This window comes from Macaca mulatta, chromosome 13, assembly GCF_049350105.2.
Source record: "Macaca mulatta isolate MMU2019108-1 chromosome 13, T2T-MMU8v2.0, whole genome shotgun sequence".
NCBI lineage: Eukaryota > Metazoa > Chordata > Mammalia > Primates > Cercopithecidae > Macaca > Macaca mulatta.
In genome coordinates, this window is record NC_133418.1 from 97,854,356 (window position 1) to 97,862,719 (window position 8,364).

Below are 8,364 nucleotides of genomic sequence, written 5' to 3' on the forward strand. Positions count from 1 at the left end.
CATTTCTCGAAAGAAGACAATTATGCAGCCAACAGACACATGAAAAAATGCTCATCATCACTGGCCATCAGAGAAATGCAAATCAAAACCACAAGGAGTAAAACTATCTCTACTGACAGATGACATGGTCTTGTATATAGAAAACCAAAAGCAATCTAGTAAAAAAAAAAAAAGAAAAGAAAAGAAAAAAGAAAACATTAGCATGAATAAGCAAGTTTAACAAAGTTGAAGAATACAAGAACACAAATAACGATTGTATTTTTACACACTAGTAATAACCCAAAAATGAAATTAAAATAATTCCACTTAACAATAATATCAAAAACAATAAAATACCTAAAAGTAAGTGTAGTAAATGTAATAAAAGAAGTTCAAGATTTGTGCACTGAAAACTACAAACACTGTTGAGAGAAGTTAAAGAAGACCTAAAGAAATGCAGAGACTGCCCAGCACTTTGGTGCAGGCCCGTAATCCCAGCACTTGAGGAGGCCGAGGTGGGAGGATCACTTGAGTCCAGGAGTTCAAGACCAGCCTGGGCAACACACGGAGACCCAGCCTCTACAGAAAATACAAAAGTTAGCCAGGAGCAGTGGCGTACACCTGTAATCCTAGTTACTCAGGATGCTGAGGAAGGAGAATTGCTTGAACCTGGGAGGCAGAGGCTGCAGTGAGCTGAGATGGTACCACTGCACTCCAGTCTGGGTGACAGAGGGAGACTCTGTCTCAGAGAAAAAAAAAGGGAAAGCAAGGAGCTAAGAGTTGCCAGCGAAAACTTCCTGGGGTAGGGGTAGGGTGGGGGCAGGGTAAGGGGACATGTTGCCGAGGCCTGGGGTCGTGGGCCCATGTGTCCATGCCCCACCCAGGGACTGGTCGCTGGAGGTGAGGGTCCAGGGTCTGGGAGTCTGGGGCCGTGTGACCCGGGGGGTCAGTGGCCAGACGTGGGTCTCCAGGTGCCGAGGTGGAAGTGCCGCCCGCCTGCTGGAATGTCACCCATGGGAGGTACCTGCTTGGCAAGTGCAGTCAGCGCAGTTCGGTCTGCCCAGGCAGGAAGAAGTGGGGAAGGAGAGAAGAAAAGGAAGGAGGAAGAGGGTTCTCAGTGATTTCTCCAAAAGGAGCAGAGGGAGCAAGGGAGCCACCTGGGAAAAGCCCGAAGTACCAGCTCACCTGGAGGAGGAGACGGCTCTGCAGTGCAGTGTGGAAGAGAAACCATTAAATCAAAAACAAATCACCTCTGGAGGAGGCAGCTTCTAGAATGGAGGGTGGTGGATACACAGAACCTTTCTGGTACATTTGACCGTGGACTCATGGAAATATTTTGCGTAACTTAAAAAAAAATTTAACGCGATTCCTAAAATTGATACCTAACAAGCAATTCCATGTTATGGACCTTTGAATCTTAACTCAAACGAACAAACTGAGAACAATTACAAAGCAATTGCAATAATATGGGCAGTGACTGAATATAGGCATTGTACGTTTTATTGTAATTCTGTTATTGTGATCTTACTTCTTCAAAAGACCCTTTTTAGAGATAATTACAGAAATATTTCCAGATGATATCTGATGTCTTGAATTTGTTTCCAAATAATTTGAGGGAGAGGGTGGAAAATACAGATGAAACATAATGGACTACGATCTAGTAATTATTGAAGCTGGTGATATGTACACGGGGTTTCATTATATTATACTCTTATTTCTACTTTTGTATATGTTTGACATTTTTGAATAGCAGATTTTCAAAATGAAAGGAAAAATTGTCTTCAGAATCTACTTACTAGAGATAACTACCAAATTATAAAAATGATAGGGAAAAGGATGTGAAAGAAAAACAGAAACTTGGTTCTCTAAACTCACAACACCTAAGTATCAGGCCTCTGAGCCCAAGCTAAGCCATCATATCCCCTGTGACTTGCATGTATACATCCAGATGGCCTGAAGTAACTGAAGAATCACAAAAGAAGTGAAATTTAAATGGCCTGTTCCTGCCTTAACTGATGGCATTCCACCACAAAATAAGTAAAAATGGCCGGTCCTAGCCTTAACTGATGACATTACCTTGTGAAATTCCTTCTCCTGGCTCACCCTGGCTCAAAGAGCTCCCCCACTGAGCAGCTTGTGACCCCCACCCCTGCCCACCAGAGAACAACCCCCTTTGACTGTAATTTTCCTTTACCTACCCAAATCTTATAAAACGGCCCCACCCCATCTCCCTTTGCTGACTCTCTTTTCGGACTCAGTCCACCTGCACCCAGGTGAAATAAACAGCCTTGTTCCTCACACAAACCCTGTTTGGTGTCTCTTCACACAGATTCGAGTGAAACTAAGGGGAAGTTAAGCATGAGAACTGAGTTTGCAAAAAACTGCCTTCCTTTTGTTCCCAAACAGATAGCTGTAATTTCACATACTTTAACTTATGTAAAAATGTAGATTTACTGGTATGTAGATTTACTAAATATGTAGATTTACTGATTTACTTCCCTGGTCCTTCACTGAGTGCTAATCAGAACTTCAAAACAATGCAACCACTTGCCTCATTGCCTACCCAGCCTCCTTTGTTTTTTTTGTTTTTCTTTTTTTTTTTTTTGTTTTTGGCCTCCCCCTCTCTGTCTCTCTCCGCCTCTGTCTCTCTTTCTTTTTTAAGACAGGGTCTTGTTTTGTTGCCTGAACTCCTGGGTTCAAGCAATGATCTTGCCTTGGCCTCCCAAAGTGCTGGGATTACAGGCGTGAGTTACAGTACCCAGCTTCTGCTTGTTCTTTCTCTTGTAAATATTGAAGTTCCCCAAACCCTCAGATCCCACTGTGCACAGGTCTCAGATCCTACTGTGACTTGTGTTTCTTTTCCCCTAGTAGGTCCTCATCTTCAGCAAAATAAACCTCTAATTGATTGAGATCTGCCGGCATCACTTTTTGGTTTACAAGGATAAGTAAGAATATGGTGATGTAGACAGTGGCAAACTCTACAAGGACAAATGAGCAAGTCCGTCCACAGAATGGCTCCAAGGAAAAAGACCGAGGTGGCACCTATCCATTAAAATAAAGTTAAGGGATTTATCAAGGATTCACAAAATGCATGGGGCACATTTGACTTGTTTTGTTTTAAAATGCTGAAATAATATTAAATTGAGATGGGGTATTACCATGTTGCCTGGGCTGGTCTTGAACTCCTGGGCTCAAACAATCATCCTGCCTTGGCCTCCCAAAGTGCTGGGATTATAGGCATGAGCCACCCTACCTGGCCTACATTTGGCTCTTGATTCAAACAAATTGGTAAGCATTTGTAAGACAATAAAGGATATTTAAACATTGACTAGAAATTTATATTTATTTTAGGTGTGAAAAAATTGTGCTTATGATTTAAAATAACTTACATTTCTGGCTGGGTGCGGTGGCTCACGCCTGTAATCCCCGCACTTTGGGAGACCAAGGCAGGCAGATCACCTGAGGTCAGGAGTTCGAAACCAGCCTGACCAACATGGAGAAACCCTGTGTCTACTAAAAATACAAAAATTAGCCGGGCATGATGTCTCATGCCTATAATCCCAGCTACTCAGGAGGCTAAGGCAGGAGAATCGCTTGAACCTGGGAGGCGGAGGTTGTGGTGAGCTGAGATCCCGCCATTGCGCTCCAGCCTGGGCAAAACTCCGACTCAAAAGAAAAAAAGAATTAAATTTTTGAGATATATTCTGCAACAGTTATGAATAAAATGGTGTGATGGCTGGGATTTGTTTGGAAATTACCCACAAGGAAAGTAGGCGGGACATAGAGAAAAATTTTCCATGACTGGTAACTGTTGAAGCTGGGTGACAGGCACATGGGAGTTCATTTTATTTTAGTCTTTACTTTTGTATGTGTTTGAAACAGTCCATAATAGACGCGGTGACTCATGCTTGTAATCTCAGCACTTTGGAAGGCCGGTGGCGGGGGTAGACCAGGAGGTCAGGAGTTCGAGATCAGCCTGGCCCACATGGTGAAACCTCGTCTCTACTAAAACTACAAAAATTATCTGGGCATGGTAGTGAGTGCCTGTAGTCCCAGCTACTGGGGAGGCTGAGGCAGGAGAATCACTTGAACTACAGAGGTGGAAGTTGCACTGAGCCAAGATTGTGCCACTGCACTCCAACCTGGGCGACAAAGCGAGACTCCATCTCAAAACAAACAAACAAACAAACAAACAAACAAAAAAGAAAGTCGGAGTCTTGCTCTGTTACTCAGGCTGCAGTGAGGTGGCATAATCATGGCTCAGTGTAGCCTCAAACTCCTGTGCTCAAGGGATTCTTCCACCTCCCCCTCCTGAATTGCTAGGATTACAAGTGTGAGCCACTGTGCTCTGCTCAGCTGACTTAAAAATAGAGAGATTAAGCCGGGCGCGGTGGCTCAAGCCTGTAATCCCAGCACTTTGGGAGGCCGAGACGGGCGGATCACGAGGTCAGGAGATCGAGACCATCCTGGCTAACATGGTGAAACGCCGTCTCTACTAAAACATACAAAAAACTAGCCGGGCGAGGTGGCGGGCGCCTGTAGTCCAGCTACGCGGGAGGCTGAGCCAGGAGAATGGCGTGAACCTGGGAGGCGGAGCTTGCAGTGAGCTGAGATCCGGCCACTGCACTCTAGCCTGGGTGACAAAGCAAGACTCCGTCTCAAAAAAAAATAGAGAGATTATCCCAGATTATCTGGCTGGGCCCAATGTAATCACAAAGGTCCCTAAAAGTTGGAGAGGGAGGCAGAATAGTTCAGAGTCAGAGGGAGATGTGACTATGGCGGAATGGTCATAGAGATACAAGGATACTGGCTTTGAAGCTGTAAGAGGGGGACCACAAACCAGGGACCACAAACCACCAGAAGATGGAAGAGACAAGGAAATGTACTCTCCCTTACAGCCTCCAGAAAGGAAGGCAGCCTGCCGACATCTGGATTGTTAGCCCAGTGAGACCCATGTTGGACTTCTAATCTAGAGAAGTGTAAAATAATGAATTTGTGTTGTTTTAAGCTGCTAAGTATGAGGTAATTTGTTATGGGAGCAACAGCAAACTAATAACACTAGTCAACTGATTTTTCACACGAGTGCCAAGACAATTCCATGGGGGGAAGGAATAGCCTTTTTGTTTGTTTTTGAAAGAGGGTCTCCTTCTGTTGCCCAGGCTGGAGTGCAGTGGTGTGATCTTGGCTCACTGCATCCTCCAACTCCTAGGCTCAACCCATCCTCCCGCCTCAGCCTCTCAAGTAGCTGAGACTACAGACATGCACCACAACGCCAGGCTAATTTCTTTCTTTCTTGTTTTTTGGGAAAGATGGGCCTCACTATGTTGCCCAGGCTAGTGGAAAAGTCTTTTCAACAAATGGTGTTGGGACAACTGGATATCCACATACAAAAGAATTAAGTTGAACTTCCACCTCTCACCATATATAAAAATTAACTTGAAATAGACCAGGTGTGGTGGTTCATGACTATAATCCCAGCACTTGGGAAGGCCAAGGCAGGAGGATTCCTTGAGCTTGGGAGTTCAAAGTGGCAGTGAGCTATGATTACACCACTGCATTCCAGCCTGGGTGACAAAGTGAGACACTGCCTCTAAAACAAAACAAAATAAAACCCCTCAAAATAGATAACAAACTTAAATGTAAGAGCAAAAACTATAAAAGTCTAAGAAGAAAACACAGAGCAAATCTCTGTGACCTTGGGTTAGGCAATGGTTTCTTAGATAAGACACAAAAAGCAAGCAAGAAAAGACAAAACAGGTAAATTGGACTTTATCAAATTTGGAAGCTTTTGTGCATCAAAGGAAACCATCAAGAAAGTAAAAAAAATAACCCACAGAATCAGGGAAAATATTTGTAAAACATGTATCTGATAAGGGACCTACATCCAGAATATATAACAACTTTTATAATTCAATGATATGAAGACAAGAACCTAATTAAAAGATAGGTTGATCAGGTGCCTGTAGGTTGGTGGCTCATGCCTGTAATCCCAGTACTTTGGAAGGCCAAGACAGGCGGATCACCTGAGGTCAGGAGTTTGAGACCAGCCTGGCCAACAGGGAAAAACCCCATCTCTACTAAAAACACAAAATTAGCTGAGTGTGGTGGCGGGCACCTGTAATCCCAGCTACTTGGGAGGCTGAGGCAGGAGAATCGCTTGAACTCGGGAGGCAGAGGTTGCGGCGAGCTAAGATCGTGCCATTGCACTCCAGCCTGGGCCACAAGAGCAAAACTCCATCTCAAAAAAAAGATAGGTCCCTAAGTTGGTATACAACACCCCACTGCTAAATTTGACTGGCTTTTAAAAAGATAGGCTAAGGATTTGAATATACAGTTCTTCAAAGAAGATAAATATCCCATAGCACATGAAAAGATGCTCAACATCATCAATCATTAGGAAAATGTAAATAAAAACCACAATATCATACTGTTTCACACCCACTAGGATTGCTAAAATAAAAAAGACAGGCAACAACATGTGTTGGTAAGGATTAAAGAAACATTGGAACCCTTATACCTCACTGATGGGATTGAAAATTGGTACAGCCAACTTGGAAGACAGTTTGGTAGTTCCTTAAAATGTTAAATATAGATTTACCATGTAACTCAGTAATTCTGCTCCTATGTATCTAAAGATAAATGAAACCATATGTCCACATAAAACTTGTAGAAGAATGTTCATAGCGGCCGGGCGCGGTGGCTCAAGCCTGTAATCCCAGCACTTTGGGAGGCCGAGGCGGGCGGATCACGAGGCCAGGAGATCGAGACCATCCTGGCTAACACGGTGAAACCCCGTCTCTACTAAAAAATACAAAAAAACTAGCCGGGCGAGGTGGCGGGCGCCTGTAGTCCCAGCTACTCGGGAGGCTGAAGCAGGAGAATGGCGTGAACCCGGGGGGTCGGAGCTTGCAGTGAGCGGAGATCGCGCCACTGCACTCCAGCCTGGGCGACAGAGCAAGACTCCGTCTCAAAAAAAAAAAAAAAAAAGAATGTTCATAGCACTATTCATAATTGCTAAAAAGTAGAAAGAACCATGCCAGGCGCAGTGGCTCATGCCTGTAATCCCAGCACTTTGGGAAGCTGAGGTGGGCGGATCACCAGAGGTTAGGAGTTTGAGACCAGCCTGGCCAACATGACAAAACCCTATCTCTACTAAAAATACAAAAATTAGCCGGGCATGGTGGCCTGTGCCTGTAGTCCCAGCTACTCGGGAGACTGAGGCAGGAGAATTGCTTGAACCCAGGAGGTGGAGGTTGCAGTGAACCAAGATTGCGCCACTTCACTCCAGCTTGAGCAACAGAGTGAGAATTCGTCTCAAAAAAAATAATAATAAGGCCGGGCGCGGTGGCTCACGCCTGTAATCCCAGCACTTTGGGAGGCCGAGGCGGGCAGATCACAAGGTCAGGAGATCGAGACCACGGTGAAACCCCGTCTCTACTAAAAATACAAAAAATTAGCCGGGCGCGGTTGTGGGCGCCTGTAGTCCCAGCTACTCGGGAGGCTGAGGCAGGAGAATGGCGTGAACCCGGGAGGCGGAGCTTGCAGTAAGCCGAGATCGCGCCACTGCACTCCAGCCTGGGCGACAGAGCGAGACTCCGTCTCAAAAAAAAAAAAAAAATAATAATAATAATAATAATAAAAATAAATAAGTAGAAAGAACCAAAATGTCCACCAATTAATTAATGGATAAACAAAATATGGCATATCCATACAAAGGAATATTATCTGGCAATAAAAATAAAGCAATGATACATGCTACAACATGAATGAACTTTGCAAACATGTTAAAAGAAGTCAACCAAAGACCATATATTGTATAATTCCACTTATATGAAATGTCTAGAATATGAAAACCTATAGAAACAGAGTAGATTGGTGGTTTCCAGAGGCTGGGGGAAAAGTGGGGACCAACTGCTAATGGGTACAGGACTTATTTTTGGGGGGACAAAAATATTCTACAACTAGATTGTGGAGATGGTTCTACACCCCTGTGAATATACTAGAAGACATTGAATGGTACATTTTAAATGGGTAGATTGTATGGTATGTGAATTATATCCCAATAAAGCAGTTAAGAAAATAGTTATTAAAACATATAATAGGTATATCCCAAGGGGGAGAAAGGTGTGGTGCATGAGCTCAGCCCAGACAGGCTGTGTTGAGTGGGGAGAGCAATGGATGAAGGAGCTGGTTGGAGCTGTAAAGTGCATAGGCCAAGAGTAGAGGTGGGGGCTGGGTCTTGAAGGAGAAACTGAGTGCACTGAAGAATTCTGCCTGCTTCACAGCATTATCAAGGGCCAGCCTTTGGATGATCTCTGGAAGAAGGTCCCAGAGCCTCAAGGAGGAGATTCTATGATGTCAGCACCTGACCTTTGTGACATACCC